General features: G+C 38.8%; 1 non-coding gene across 1 annotated transcript; it reads right to left on the bottom strand.

The window, feature by feature from the left end:
• Positions 1–1,642: 1,642 nt before the first annotated feature.
• On the bottom strand, positions 1,643–1,777 carry LOC129401525 (small nucleolar RNA SNORA66). The gene has a single exon (XR_008628407.1). It is a non-coding gene; the product is annotated as a small nucleolar RNA SNORA66 (small nucleolar RNA).
• Positions 1,778–16,325: the final 14,548 nt, after the last annotated feature.

Genomic DNA, 16,325 nt, shown 5'->3' with positions numbered 1-16,325 from the left:
GTCTCTTGCTTGCTATCTTTTCAAGGAAGCAGGTCTAGTATGTGCTTTCTTTCATTTCTAAAGCAAAATGTCCATGTGACTTTTCGCATTACTAAAAACTGGGTTCACAAAAGTAACTCCTGAGCACCATTTCTTCGTTGCACTACCCATCTCCCCAGCAAAAACGAGTTTTTAAGAAAGAAGGGAAAGATGTAAAAGAAGATAATGAGTTCTGTGTGGCCAATTAGAAATCAAGCAGTTGAAGAAATTATGTCCTGATGGCCATTTTCCCAAGTTCTTGCTTGATAAAACATCCCTCTCCAAAGTGTTCTCACTCTTATCAGACAAAAGTAGAATGTCATGAATATTACTTTTTGCTCACTTAACTAGACAAAATAGTAGGAAATAATTTTCACTGTCACTGTCATCCTGTTGCTCATCAATTTGCTCGAGCGGGCAGCAGTATCATTTCCATTGTGAGACTTGTTGTTACTGTTTTTGGCATATCAAATATGCCACGGGTAGCTTGCCAGACTCTGCTGTGCGGGCGGGATACTCTCGGTAGCTTGCTGGGCTCTCAGAGAGGGGTGGAGGAATCAAACCCGGGTCGGCTGCATGCAAGGCAAATGCCTTACCTGCTGTGCTATCACTCCAGCCAAAGAAATAAGTTTAGAAAGAAAAAATAAATCTAAAATAGTAGTTCTAAGACTGGAGAGAGTACAGACTGGATATACAGTTTTACAGATTTTGTTATCTCACTTTAAGATTTTTATTTAACCCTTGGTAATAGCGTTCTATTTACTACTGATAGGTTAATAGCAATTTAATATTTTATAGGTTTAAGAAAAGTTCCATTTCCTATGTACTACATGTTTGTATTCTCCTCCACTACTAATGTCATATGAAAAATTTCTAATTAGCAATTAGACGATATTAGGGGTTATGTGGAGTACTTAGAGTTAGATGAAGTCACGAGAACAGAGTCCTGCTGTGAAATTATTGCCCTTATAATAAAAGTAAAAATACCAGAGCTTCCCCTCATTGCCATTTGAGAGTAAGTGAAGACAGCTGTTTGCAAACCAGGAAGAGGGCACTTGCCAGGAACCTAATTTAAAGTCTCCAAAACTTTGAGAAATGAAGGTCTTCATAAAACAATCACCCTGTCAATTACAGTTTATGCTAACTATTTGAGCTGGCAAAGACACAATTTTTAATTAAATATAATTAATTAATTAATTATCTCATCATTTTGCACTACTCATAATTCAGTTCTCAGAAAAGATCATGTTCTCTCAAGCCTAAATTTTGCCTATGTTGATCTCCTTTCCCTTCAACTTCACCAATACTCACTATCAAAACTCAGTTTGGATAGTCTTTTCTCAGGAAGCCTCCTTCTACACACACACACACACACACACACACTCACACATGGTGTTTGGTTATGTTTTTATTTATTTGGTTTTTTGTTTTGTTTTGTTTTGCTTTATGAGTCACAGCCAGCAATGCACAGAGATTACTCCTGGCTCATGCACTCAGAAATTACTGCTGGTGGTGCTCAGGGGATCCTATGGGATGCTGGGAATCAAACCCGAGTTGACCACGTGCAAGGCAAATGCCCTAACCACTGAGCTATCGCCCCAGCCCCTATTTGTTATTGCTTTAACCCTATACTATAATATAATAGTAAACTCAGTGGGTTTACCTGAAGTTTATATATTTCTATCACTGCAGTTACTTTAGCAATCCTGGGTCCCCTCATTTCTTTAACATCATGCAGAGTTAATGATCAAGTTTGCATAGCTTTTTTCTTTTATATATCTTAATCTCTTAATATATAATAAATTGCTTGGAATCAGGAATATTATCTTTTTTAATTAGCTCATAATAAGAAAACAATAAATATTTTTCTATTCCTTTTATATTTGTTGGGTAAATCTATGGGGCCTCAACCAATGGTTCTCTCATGAAGTTGCATTCTACACTACAATAACAAATTTCACAGATGAAATTGAACTCAAGTCACTTGACATTGAACTCAAAAAGTGGTAAGATATTTGGGAAAAAGAAAATAATTCCCAGATCACAGCTATTCATATTAGTCTAAAAGAGGTAAGTGATCATAAAGTTATTTTTGAATCCTTCACAAAACATTATTTTTGTTTGTATGTTTAGTTGATTTGGTCTGGGGGACACACCCAATAGTACCCGGGAATACCCCTGGTTCTGCATTCAGGATTCACTTCTTTTATTTTAAAATTTATTTATTTTTAATTAGTGAATCACCGTGAGGGTACAATTACAGATTTATGCGTTTTGTGTTCATGTTTCCCTCATACAAAGTTCAAGAACCCATCCCTTCACCAGTGCCCATTCTCCACCACCAGTAAACCCAGCATCCCTCCTACCCTCCCCAATCCCATCTCCCCCCACCCCACCCCGCAACTGTGGCAGGGTATTCCCTTTTGTTCTCTCTCTCTCATTAGGTGCTGTGGTTTGCAATAAAGTGTTGAGTGGCCACTGTGTTCAGTCTCTAGTCTATATTCCGCCCACATCACCCTTCCCCCGCATGGCCTCCGACCGCATTATACTTGGTGATCCCTACTCTGAGTTGCCCTCTCCCCAGAATGTGAGGCCAGCCTCCAAGCCATGGAGTCAGCCTCCTGGTACTTATTTCTACTATTCTTGGGTGTTAGTCTCCTACTTTGTTATTCTATATTCCACAGATGAGTGCAATCTTTCTATGTCTGTCTCTCTCTTTCTGACTCATTTCACTCAGCATGAAACTTTTCATGCCGATCCAATTATATGCAAAATTCATGACCTCCTTTTTTCTAACAGCTGCATAGTATTCCATTGTATAGATGTACCAAAGTTTCTTCAACCAGTCATCTGTTCTAGGGCACACGGGTTTTTTCCAGATTCTGGCTATTGTAAACAGTGCTGCAATGAACATATAACTGCAGATGTCATTTCGACTATACTTTTTTGCTTCTCTGGGATATATTCCCAGCAGTGGTATTGCTGGGTCAAATGGCAGCTCAACCTCTAGTTTTTTGAGAATGGTCCATATTGTTTTCCAAAAGGGGTGAACCAGTGGGACTTCCCACCAGCAGTGTAGAAAGGTCCCTTTCTCCCCACATCCTCTCCAACAGTGGTTGCTTTTGATCTTTTGAATGTGTGCCAATCTCTGTGGTGTGAGGTGGTATCTCATGGTTGTTTTGATCTGCATCTCCCTGATGATCAGTGATGTAGAGCACTTTTTCATGTGCCTTTTGGCCATTTCTATCTCTTCCTTGGGAAAGTTTCTGTTCATTTATTCGCCCCATTTTTTGATGGGGTTGGATGTTTTCTTCTTGTAGAGTTCAACCAGTGCTTTATATACCATTGATATCAACCCCTTATCTGATGGGTATTGTATGAATATCCTTTCCCATTCTGTAGATAGTCTTTGTATTCTGGTCACTGTATCTTTTGCGGTGCAGAAGCTTTTTAGTTTAATGTAGTCCCATTTGTTGATCTCTGTTTTCACTTGGTGGCCAGTTGCATGTCATATTTGAAGATATCTTTATCTTCAATATCGTGGAGGGATTTACTGACCTTGTCTTCAATGTACCTTATGGTTTGTGGTCTGATGTTGAGGTCTTTAATCCACTTTGATCTGACTTTTGTGCATGGTGTCAGGTCGAGGTCTAAGCCCATTCTTTTGCACGTGATTGTCCAGTTGTGCCAGCACCATTTGTTAAAGAGGCTTTCCTTGCTCAGCTTCACATCTCTTGCTCCCTTATCAAATATTAGATGATCATACATTTGGGGTTGTGTGTTGGGATATTCTACCCTGTTCCATTGGTCTTCAGCTCTGCCTTTGTTCCAGTACCATGCTGTTTTAATTGTTACTGCTTTGTAGTAGAATTTGAGATTGGGGAGGGTGATGCCTCCCATCGTCTTTTTCCCAAGAATTGTTTTAGCTATCCGTGGGCGTTTTTTTTCCCATATGAATTTTAGGATTGCTTGATCCGTTTATTTGAAGAATGTCATGGGTATCCTTATAGGGATCGCGTTGAATCTGTATAATGCTTTGGGGAGTATTGCCATTTTGACAATGTTGATTCTCCCTATCCATGAGCAAGGTATATATTTCCATTTCCTGATGTCCTCTTTTATTTCATGGAGTAGCATTTTATACTTTTCTTTGTAGAGGTCTTTTACTTCCTTGGTTAAGCTGATTCCGAGGTACTTGATTTTCTGGGGCACAATTGTGTATGGGATTGCTTTTATCATGTTCCTTTCCTCTGCCTCATTGTTTGTATATAGGAAGGCCATGGATTTTTGGGTATTGATTTTGTAGCCTGCCACATTACTGTATAAGTCTATTGCTTCTAAGAGTTTCTTAGTAGAAGCTTTAGGCTTCTCTAGATATAGTATCATATCGTCTGCAAATAGTGAGAGTTTGATTTCTTCTTTTCCTAACTGGATGCCCTTAATCTCTTTTTCTTATATAATAGCTATCCCAAGTACTTCCAGTACTATATTGAAGAGAAGTGGTGAGAGTGGGCATCCTTGTCTTGTGCCTGATCTTAGAGGAAAGTCCCTTAGTTTTTCTCCATTCTGGATAATGCTTGCCATAGTTGTGGTAGATGGCTTCAACTATCTTGAGGAAATTTCCTCCAAAACCCATTTTGGTGAAGGTTTTCATCATGAACGGATGTTGGATCTTGTCAAATGCTTTCTCTGCATCTATTGATATGATTATATGGTGTTTATCTTTACTTTTGTTTATATGGTGGATTATGTTGATTGATTTTCGAATGTTAAACCATTCTTGCATCCCCGGGATGAATCCCACTTGGTCATGATGTATGATATTTTTGATGAGTTGTTGGATCCTATTTGCTAATATTTTGTTGAGGATCTTCACATCGGTGTTCATCAGGGATATTGGTCTATAATTTTCATTCTTAGTGGTGTCTTTGTTTGCTTTTGGTATTAGGGAGATGGGTGCTTCATAGAAACTGTTTGGGACAGTTCCTATTTTTTCAATTTCCTGGAAAAGCTTGAGGAGAACTGGCAACAGGTCTTCTTGAAATGTTTGGAAGAATTCACCAGTGAAACCGTCTGGGCCTGGGCTTTTGTTTTTGGGCAGATTTTTGATTACAGTTTCCATTTCCTTAACGTTGCTGGGTCTATTCAGGTATTCCAAGTCTTCTTCGTACAGTTTTGGGAGATTGTACGAATCAAGGAATACATCCATTTCTTTTAGGTTCTCCTGTTTTGTGGCATACAGGCTTTCAAAGTAGTCTCTAATGATCTTTTGAATCTCACTGGTTTCTGTCATGATGTCTCCCTTTTCATTTCTGATTCAATTTATTAGGGTTCTCTCTCTTTCTTTCTTTGTGAGTCTTGCTAGCGGTTTATCAAACTTATTTATTTTCTCGAAGAACCAGCTCTTTGTTTCATTGATCTTTCAGATTGTTTTATTCGTTTCGATGTCATTAATTTCTGCTCTAATTTTTATTATTTCTTTCCTTTGGTCCGGTTTGGGTTCCTTTTTCTGGTCCTTTACTAAGGTCTTGAGCTGTGAAGTCAAGCTATCTATGTGGGCCCTTTCTTCCATCCTGAGGAATGCTTGGAGAGCTATAAATTTTCCCCTTAACACAGCTTTAGCTGTGTCCCATATGTTTTGGTAGCTCCTGTCTTCATTCTCATTTGTTTCTAAGTATCTTTTGATTTCTTCCTTGATTTCCTTTGTGACCCACTCATTGTTCAACATTGAGTTGTTTAATTTCCAGGTGTTTGATTTGGTTCTCCGTGTAGGTGAGTGGTTAGCTTCTATCTTCAGCGCATCGTGGTCTGAAAAGATGGTTGATACAATTTCTATTTTCTGATTCTATTGAGGCATGTTCTGGGGCCTAGTACATGGTCTATTTTAGAAAATGTTCCATGTGCACTGGAAAAGAATTTGTATTCTTTCTTTTGGGGGTGTAAAGCCCTGTATAGGTCTATTAGGTCTCTCTCTTCAATTTCTTCTTTCAGAGTCAGTGTTTCCTTGCTGAGTTTTGTTCTTGTTTATCTATCTAGAGGTGATAAGGCGGTATTGAAGTCTCTGACTACTATTGTGCTGTTAGTGATGTCCTCTTTGAAGTCTGTTAGGAGTTGTTTTAAATATTTAGCCAGTCGTTCATTAGGAACGTATACGTTTAAGAGTGTGATTTCTTCCTGTTGTACATATCCCTTGATAAATAGAAAATGACCTTCGCTGTTCCTTTTCATCTTTTTCAACCTGAAATCTATGTTGCTGGATACTAGGATTGCCACTCCAGCTTTTTTAAGGGAGTTGTTTGCTTGCAGGATTGTTTTCCATCCTTTGACTTTGAGTCTATGTTTACTCTTTTTGTTCAGGTGTGTTTCTTGCAGGAAGCAGAATGTTGGGTTTAATTTCCGGATCCATTTTGCCATTCTGTGTCTCTTGATAGGTGCATTTAGTCCATTGACATTGAGAGAGATTATTGTGATGGGGTTTTGTGTCATCTTTCTGTGGGGTTTGTTGTTCTTATGGGGCTCCTCCTTGTCTTACAATAGCCCCTTTAGACCTTCTTTCAAGTTTGGTCTTGAGTTTATGAAGTTCCTGAGCTGTTGTTTATCCGAGAAATAGTGTATGGTTCCTTCGAGTTTGAGTGAGAGTTTAGCCGGATAAAGTATTCTTGGTGAGGCATTCATTTCGTTGAGTTTTTCACTATGTCCCACCATTGTCTTCGGGCTAGGAGGGTTTCCTCTGACAGGTATGCTGTAAATCTGAGGGATGCTCCTTTGTATGTGATTTCCTTCTTTGACCTTGCTGCTTTCAGAATTGTGTATCTATTCATAGCATCCGTCATTCTGACTATGATATGCCTTGGAGTCTTTTTATTCGGGTCTCTTTTTGCTGGTACTCTTCTGACTCCTTGGATCTGGATGCCTTCCTTCTCCAGCTCTGGGAATTTCTTAGCAATGATGTCTTTGGCTGTGTTTTTTTCATTGGGATTACTTCCCTGTGCTTCTGGTACTCCAATGATTCTTATGTTGTTCCTCTTGAAGTGATCCCCAAGGACTCTGATTCGCTCTATAGCCATTTTGAGGTCTTTCTCCATTATTTGTTGTTGTCCATAAGCTTTCTGCAGCTCATCTTCCAGTTCGCTGATTCTGTCTTTGGCTGTAGTCATTCTACTGTTGAGGGCATCTGCTGAGATTTTTAATTCATCTACTGATTCCTTTATTTGTGTGACTTCCGTTCTTTGACTTCGTATCTTTGAAAATTCTGCTCTCATTTCTTCCTGCATTTTCTTGGTAGACCTTTGCAGTACTTCATTCATCTCCTCCCTTAATTTATTGGATGTCTGTTCCATGGTTGCTTGGAGTAGGTCGACTCTCCTCCAGATTTCCTCTCTGAATTGTTTATCTGAGAGGTCGTAGATGTGAGTAGCCCTTGTTTATGTTTCTGGAATCTTTTCTTCTCCCTCTCTTCGTGGAGGGGATTTTGTCTGCTTCTTCATATTGTTACAGAAGTGTAGAGTTGAAACTTCGTAGTTATTTATTCCTATTCCCTCTTGTTGTGGGAAGGAGGGGCTCTGGTTGTGCTAAGCTTCCCTTATTCACTGATCGTTTTTATAAAGTTAAACTAAGCTAATGGGTATTTTGCAGAAGTGGTTCAGATGGCTAAAATGATTTTCAACGAACTAGACAATACCTATTGTGCCCCCAGTATCTTCCTGGCGGGGTCGCAAGACGCAGGTCGGGTCGGCTGCAGGACGTTGGGGACCCAGGGCGGCCGTGGGAAGCCGGAACCTAGGAGGCGTGACCGGGGGTTGGTCTCAGTACCTGAATGAGGGCCCATATTAGAGAGCCAGACGGGAATAATGGGGGCGCGGGAAGCAGGTCAGGGTGGCTGCAGGACCTCAGGATTCACTTCTGGAGAGGCTCAAACGACCATGTGCTGTTCTGTTCTAGAGATTGAATTTGGGTCAGAGGCATGCAAAGTGCTTTACCCACTGTGCTATCTCTCCAGCCCCATAAAGAATCCTTTTGGAAGCAAGTTGATTCTTCTGTGTGTGCTAAAGAGTAAAGTTAGTCTTAAAAGTGAGGACTCTTGACAGAGTTTGAACTGTGAACTTACACACTTGAGCTAAAACACCTGAGTGGGACTGACTTTCTTCTACTAGAAACATAACTTCCTTTATAAAAGTTTAAATACATTTCCTTGAGGCAATATTTACCATTTGGCAGCTGAAAATGAGAAATTCAATTTTAAACTTTTAGTTCAATCTTGCATGATGTTGATAGATGGGGATTTTATGAAACTCTCACAAAATGGTTTCATCTAGAAGGCAACATTTTTTTGAAATAATTGACTGACTGGTATTTTTAATTGTTTAGATCATCATTAAAAATTAATCTGATTTGTAAGTTGAGAGGAATAAAAATTATCATTAATTCTATGTATGGTGACAGTTGAAGACCTCTGGAACCCAACCACAGCCATGCTCAAGGCCACTCTCCATATGTTCAAACAAGTGTCACACATGAAGGAACCGGCAGAGGAACCCAGGTGTGTGGGACCCGGGGCCAAAATCTCCAAGGCTGCTCGGATTGGGACTGGGCCTTTTCCACGTAGATGCCCCATTTTCCACTAGCTAGGCGGTTGCACCCAGAAACTCTCCCCGGCGCTGTGTAATCCCATCAAAGGCCAACATCCAGAGACTATAAAACAAAGCTCCCACCCAGAAGCACCTTGCGACATCTGATAGCCTAGTTCTCCCTCTTGGAAAACTGGCAAGCTACCGAGAGTTTATTGCCCACATGGGAGAGCCTGGCAAGCTCCCGTTGGCATATTCATATCCCAAATACAGTAACAACTATATACATACCTCTTGGAGAGCCTGGCAAACTACCGAGAGTATCCCACCTGCATGGCAGAGCCTGGCAAGGTACCCGTGGCAAAAACAGTAACGATAGGTCTCATTCCCCAGACCCTGAAAGAGCCTCCAATTGTTGGGAAAGATGAGTAAGGAGAAGCTGCTAAAATCTCAGGGCTGATTGTAATAGAGACATTACTGGTGCCTGCTTGAGTAAATCAATGAATTGGATGGCAGTGATACAGTGATGGGAAACAAATATCTTATAGGTATCTGTCAGTCTGAGGGAATTTGTATCTTTGTAATAACAACAAGGACTCAAACATGCACACAGAAATAGAACATTGTCCTTTGAAATCAGAGTTGAATATTCTAGACCAATATAAGTGATCTAGTTAAATCAATTGCTTTCAAAACGTTCTAACTAGATTCCAATTTATGAAATAAATTAAAAGTGTGGAAGAGACGCAGAAACTACTCCTCAGATTCCTTAGAAATATTTGTTTTAGATGTGGCACAAACAGATGGACACAAAATATGTTCATTTTCTCCATTCATAATTGTCCTGGAAAAAAACTGACTTTCTTAATATAGTCACTTGCAGCTGGTGCTACACGTGTTGAGATTCTGACCATCTCAGCTTCTCATCATCAACTGCAATGAAATAAACATCTTCTTGCTCGCCATTGTAGCAACAATATTAAGGGCAGTCAGAAATAAACCGTTCAAGACCTTTCAAAGCCCATAACTGCAAATGGACATGTATATTCTGCACAGAAACTAGATAATCATGCACTCATTCAAATATAAGAAACAATCTGTTTATAGTCTAAAGTCCTATATCATTCAGGAGAAAACATTCAATTCGATGATATCAGAGACTGTGATAAGTTTCAGTGGATACTTGGCAGTTCAATGCCCATCATCCTTGGCAGGTACAAATGAGCCATGAAGTGACCGGGAACAACATCTAAATGTGTCTGTAGGATTATAGAGTTCCAGAGATTTAAAATTATATGTAGATTAATAGCCCAAGAAAATGTAGTATAAGAAGAAAAGGGTATCCATAAATCTCATAGAGAATGTTCAAAGCCTCATACCACATCCCAAAAGGAAAGTGTCTCTTAAATTATACAGTTGTCTGGAGCAGTGCTTTAGAAGATGTGCTATATATTATCTGACCCCTACTTTCACTGCATGCTCCATAGTGTTCCACTCAGCCACATCAACTTTTTCACTTTCCCCTTCTTGCTTGAGAAGGATGATTATTATTTGAGGAATACACTTGTCTTGGAGCCTTTGCACTTTCCTCCATAAAACTTCGTAATCTGACAATTTGGCTTCACATTGAAGCTTTATTTTGATTTTCTAACCTGTGTCTACTTACTAATGTTATTTTAGACCTCTCACCAACTTTCTTTTATATTATGCTCCTCATTTTCACTTAAACGAAGACCTCCAGGAGCCTAGCCAAAGGCATGCTCAAGGCTCCTCTCCACACATTCAGATGAGCCTCATGCATGAAGGTACCGGAAGAAGAACCCAGGTGTGTGGGACCCAGGGCTGAAATCTCCAAGCCTGCTCAGATTGGGACTGGGTCTCTTCCTCCCAGATCCTCCATTTTCCAGTAGCTGGGTGGTCACACCCAGGGACTGCCCCCAGCACCGTGTAATCCCACCAATGGCCAACATCCAGAGACTATAAAACCAAGCTCTGGGAAGGAGGCATCTTATAGCCTACTTCTCTTTCTGGGAGAAACTGGCAAGCTATTGAGAGTTTCCTGCCCACACGGGAGAGCCTAGCAAACTCCCCCATGGTGTATTCATATGCCAAAACCAGTAACAATGATGGATCTCATACCCCTGACCCTGAAAGAGCCTCCAATGTGGCACCATTGGGAAGAACGAGTAAAGAGAGGCTGATAAAATCTTAGGGCTAAGATGAATGGAGACATTCCTGAGATCACTCGAGAAATTCGATGATCAACGGAATGATGATGATGATAATGATGATGATGATGATTTCACTTAAATTTTTTATCTGTTTATGTGCCTGCTTTCTTGCATGCTATCATTTTTCATCACCTGCTAATGGAGTGTGATTCCTGTGAGTAAAATTGTGTAGTAGACTCCCTACCTCTGTTCTTGAATCTAGAGCATTTCATTCCAGACAGTAGGCACTCTACTGACACTAGTAAAATAAATGCTTCTTGTTCTTGTATTCTTTCATTGGAATTAAAATAAAAGAAAACTAACTACAAGCTTAATATTTTAAAATATAGGAGTAGTTAGTATTAAGTATATTTGTCTATTTGATATGTTAGTCACTGTCACTGTCATCCCGTTGCTCATTGATTTGCTCGAGCGGGCACCAGTAACATCTCCATTGTGAGACTCGTTGTTACTGTTTTTGGCATATTGAATATGTCACAGGTAGCTTGCCAGGCCCTGCTGTGCGGACGAGATACTCGGTAGCTTGCCGGGCTTTCCGAGAGGGGTGGAGGAATCGAACCTGGGTCGGCTGCATGCAAGGAGAATGCCCTACCCGCTGTGCTATGGCTCCAGTCCTGATATGTTAGTATTTTGTATATTTGATAAGTAAGTATTTTGTATATTTGATATTACTTACTTCACATTCTTCAGGAGCAGAGGGAATATAAAGAAAAATGTATAATCTAGCAAATCTGTATCTGCATGAGGCCCAGCAGAACATACAAAAAGGAACACATTTACGAAGTTGATTTCATTAAAAGAAAATTTATTTAATAGCCATGTATCAGCTCTTTGGGGTTGATACATGGAGAGATAGCGCAGCGGTAGGGTGTTCGCCTTGTACATAGCCGACTCGGGTTTGATTCCTCTATCCCTCTCGGGGAGCCTGGCAAGCTACCGAGACTATCCTGCCTGCACGGCAGAGTCTGGCAAGCTCCCCATGGCATATTTGATATACCAAAAACAGTAACAACAAGTCTCACAATGGACACATTACTGGTGCCCACTGGAGCAAATTGATGAGCAATGGAATGACAGTGACAGTGACAGTATCAACTCTCTTGGGAAATAAACTTCACTTGTCATGGCAATAAAAGAAAGTGAAATATCTTTGCACATGAACTAAAAAATGACAATCTGGTTGATTTAATTTAATATTTCATGCAGGATATGGATTATGAACTTGTAGCTAGAGGGCTATTAAAAACTACAGACAGGCAGAAAATTCTCCTCACATATGATTTGGCTTTATCAATTGCTTTATTGATTGATTAGAATTATGCCAGGGGTCAGACAGATAGCACAGGAGATAGGGCATTGTCTTGGCAGGCAGCATCAAAGCCCAATATCACATATGGTCTCAGAGCACTGCCAAGTGTGAGTCCTCAATGCAGAGCCAGGAGTTAAGTCCTGAGCACCTCTGGATGTAGCCCCCAAACAAAACAAACTAGAATTATGTCAATACAGTTGGAAAAAATTATTACTTTCGGGATTTGTGTCTGAATGTAACCTGTCCTCTGTTCCCCAACTCAATTGTGTTCATTACTTGTAACAGCATTACTCATGAAAAGGCTGTCGCTGATTGATAATCATTGTAACTAAGAAAGAAACTTGATTACAGGTGATTTTTTTCTTTTAGCTTAAAAATGAGCAAGAGAAAACAGATTCTCAACTAAATTGGGGGAAAATTGAAAATGTTAACAATATGTTAGAATGCTTATAAGAAAATTATACAGACAGAAAAATGTTCATAAATAATATTTCTTCTTTTCTTTTTAGTTTTTTTTTCCACTTTATTTTAACACCGTAGCTACGAAGTTGTTCATGATGATTTGTTACAGGCATTCAATATTCCAACGCCAATCCCACCACTGTCACCTTCCCACCACCATTTTCTCTACTTTCCCAACCACCCCTCAAGTCTGCCCTGTCACAGGCCCACAATAATTTATTTTTTATTGCTTGTTAACACTAAATGGATAATGAAATAATTAAAAAATACTTCAGCAAAACTAAATTAAAAATTGTTGTATCTCACCATGGGGAAATTAATTTCTTATCTGAGGGTTTACTAAACTGTTGTTGCAAATTTAGATTTCTGTGTTGATGTTTCTTTTAGTTGAGATTGGATGATTTCTGCATTACATTCCCTTCCAATCTGGTGCCAGTGTTGTAGCGTTTGAAGATACTGCTCTAGACAATTCAGAATATTTAACTGGACTGTTGTCTGGAAGAATGGTGGCAGCTGTTGGGATGTGAGTGAATAAGACTGCTGGGGTTTGGGTAGGGAGGGAACTGCCCCCCCTTCTGAGATCCCGTGGAGGTCTCAGCTGGGACTGGGTGTCCAAGAAATTTTTGTGGCTAATTGATCTCTTTTGAGATTTCATAAATGGCATTTTTATTTGGTAGATCTAAGGCCATGAAGTAAAGAATAGCATGTTGAATGGTTTTGGAGATCATGAAGTTTGTGTTTAAAATAATACAGGGTAAAGAAAAATTTGCATCAATAAAATTTTAAATGTTTAAAACTTGTTGTAAACATGTTATCTAAACTGTAATGAAATAAATTATAAAATAAATAAAACGTAATCTTTAGTAGTGAGTTTAAGTCAGTTCAAGAGAGGAAAGAACTATCAGAAAACATATATATGTATATATACATACATGCAAACACACATATATATGTGTGTGTGTATATATATGTAAAGTCCAAAACAGCAACTTGTTATCTTTGATGAGTTAATCCAAAGCTCACTCGGGACTGGTAGAAACTAGAATTCTAATTCCCTACTTGGGTTCTTGGGATATTCAGTAAAATTGCAGGTCAATTATTTAGTTCTAAATTATCCTAAGAAAATGACAACTGTAGCCCCGTGCCCCTTAAAAAGCACTTAAAAATCATTAATGGAGAAAGCTAGACTTTAACCAAATGCACTACCTACCTATCAAAATAAGATACAAACATAATAAAATAGATAAAAATAATACCAAGACACATTTTAAAAACTCTTAAAAGTCAAGAAAATTAATTATGTAAAATTTCCATCTAGATGGGAGTAATATTTTGTTTTTTTATTTTGGAGGCACACTCAGTACTGCTCAGTGCTCACTCCTGGTTCTCTACTGAAGAATCATTTCTATTGTGTTCAGGGACCATATGGGCTGTCAGGAATTGAACCAGGGTATGCTCTATGCAAGGCAACTGTCTTTCTCACTGTACTATCATGCCCTAGATGGGTGTAATTTTATGCAGAACCCACACCTGATCCACTAAGTCTTCATACTTGATTCTTCCTACACTTCCTGTTTCTTTTCCCAGAAAATAGGTCTATGACATAGTTGGGGATGGCAGAGTCAAAAGGTCCCCCCACCCCAAATTCAATGACTTATGTCTGTGACATAAGAAGAAATATCCATTTGGTGCCAAAGAAACAGTATAGTGGGTAAGAACTTGCCTTGTATGTGGCAGACCTGGATTTTATCCATCACACCACGTATGGATACCTGGTCCTCAACAGAGCCAGGAGTGAGCTTTGAGCACCATTGACTGTGGCCCAGAAAACAAAAATAAGTAAAAATAAAAATAAGAGGAAACATGATTTTATTCTACTGTCATTGAAATTTTAGGATTTTCTGTTAATGCAAGGACTGGAGTGATAGCACAGAGGGTTGGGTGTTTGCCTTGCACGTGGCCGACCTAGGTTCCTCCGTCCCTCTCGGAGAACCCAGCAAGCTACCAAGAGTAATCCGCTCACACAGCAGAGCCTGGCAAGTTACCTGTGACATATTCGATATGCCAAAAACAGTAACAACAAGTCTCACAATGGAGACATTACTGGTGCCCACTCGAGCAAATCAATGAACAATGGGATGACAGTGCTACAGCTGCTACAGTGCTGTTGATGAAAATAATAATGTTTAAAGAGTCATTTTAGTACACTTAAGTACCTAATAAAAGGAAAAATTAACTGTGGCTAACAAAGCTCCCCCACATAAAAACAACAATATGCCAGAATTCAACAATGTCTCATGAGAGTCCTCATTCAATCAAATTATAGTATGCCTGAAACCCACACATCCATATGTCTGAAGGTTCACAATCACAACACAAAACTGAACTAGAACTGCGGGGTCAATCGCTGAGGGTTCCCAAGATGGGAAGAGCCCACCAGCCACCATTATATTCACTGATAAATGTATTTTGACTTTCTTAGCTTCAACACAAACAGCAAATATCTCTGTTTTCAATATTTTATGTTTACAGTATTTAGCAGAACCTTCTTCCATTAAAAACTGCTCATGTTGAGAAAGAAGAAAATTGCCTGTCAGAGTGGCAGGCTGGGGTTTGGAGGGGAGGAAGACTGGGGTCGCTGGTGGTGGGAAATGTGCACTAGTGAAGAGATGGGTGTTGGAACATTCTATGGCTGAAACTTGATCACGAACAACTTTGTGACTGTGTATCCCACAGGGGATTAATTAAAATAAAGTACTCAAGTGTCAACATAAAAGTCTTACTATCTCTTTGAATGCAAATACAATATAATGTAAAGTTACTAAAATGTGTGATTTTCCTCCCTTTTAGATTCTTATAAATTTCCCCAGTCAATAGCACATTCTCTTAATGTACTGTAAGCTCTTCAGCACACCTTTCCCAATAATATATTATTAATAGAAAAAACATACTTTCTCTCATTAAAATGGTATTATTTATCTTTTTTATGTTTTATATGAGTTTTAGCTTGTATGCCCAAATAATGCCCACTTTCTGTCCAGGGACGTAATCATCTTATACAGTCTCGACAGGAAACAAAATTGAGAAATATTTCAGGAACATGATTTACACATTTGTATTTTTCTTAAAATATGTATAATCTTGCTTCTAAATTTATTACAAGAAAAATATCATGAATATTCTCAGAGATATTCATTGTTTAATATTATACACTGTAGCAATCATGCATTTAATGAAATAATTCTCATTATTTAAAGAATTTGCTAAGAAAAAAATAACTAAAAAATCTAAACTTTTTTATATGCAGACTATATCTCTATAAGCCCTAACTTCCTAATTATAAATTTTTATGGCACAGATATTTTATGGTTTCTTAAGAAAATATTACTGTTTTGATGTCCTAGCAAATTAAAAGTAGAAGAAGCAAAGGTCTTTTAAAAAATTTTTTATATTACATAACATACACCCTAATACTTTTTCTGGACTAGAAAACATCATTGGTCACATAATATATCTAATTATCCAACTTATCAAATACATGAATCAAGTATTATTCCAATCTGATTTAACTTAGTACAGAACAACTCTAAATAAGAACATAATACTGTTTATAACTAAGGCTTCATGGTGCCCTAAGAAACACCATTATTCCCTCAGGAAATGATTGGCCAAAGGGACTTAAAGCTAATGAGGCTAACTTTTGTGGTTCACTGGTTGTATATTTCTACGTCCTTCATA

The sequence above is a fragment of the Sorex araneus genome, chromosome 1, assembly GCF_027595985.1.
Source record: "Sorex araneus isolate mSorAra2 chromosome 1, mSorAra2.pri, whole genome shotgun sequence".
In the NCBI taxonomy this organism is placed as follows: Eukaryota; Metazoa; Chordata; class Mammalia; order Eulipotyphla; family Soricidae; genus Sorex; species Sorex araneus.
Note: the sequence above shows the minus strand (reverse complement) of the source record. Positions and strands in the feature narration are given on the sequence as shown.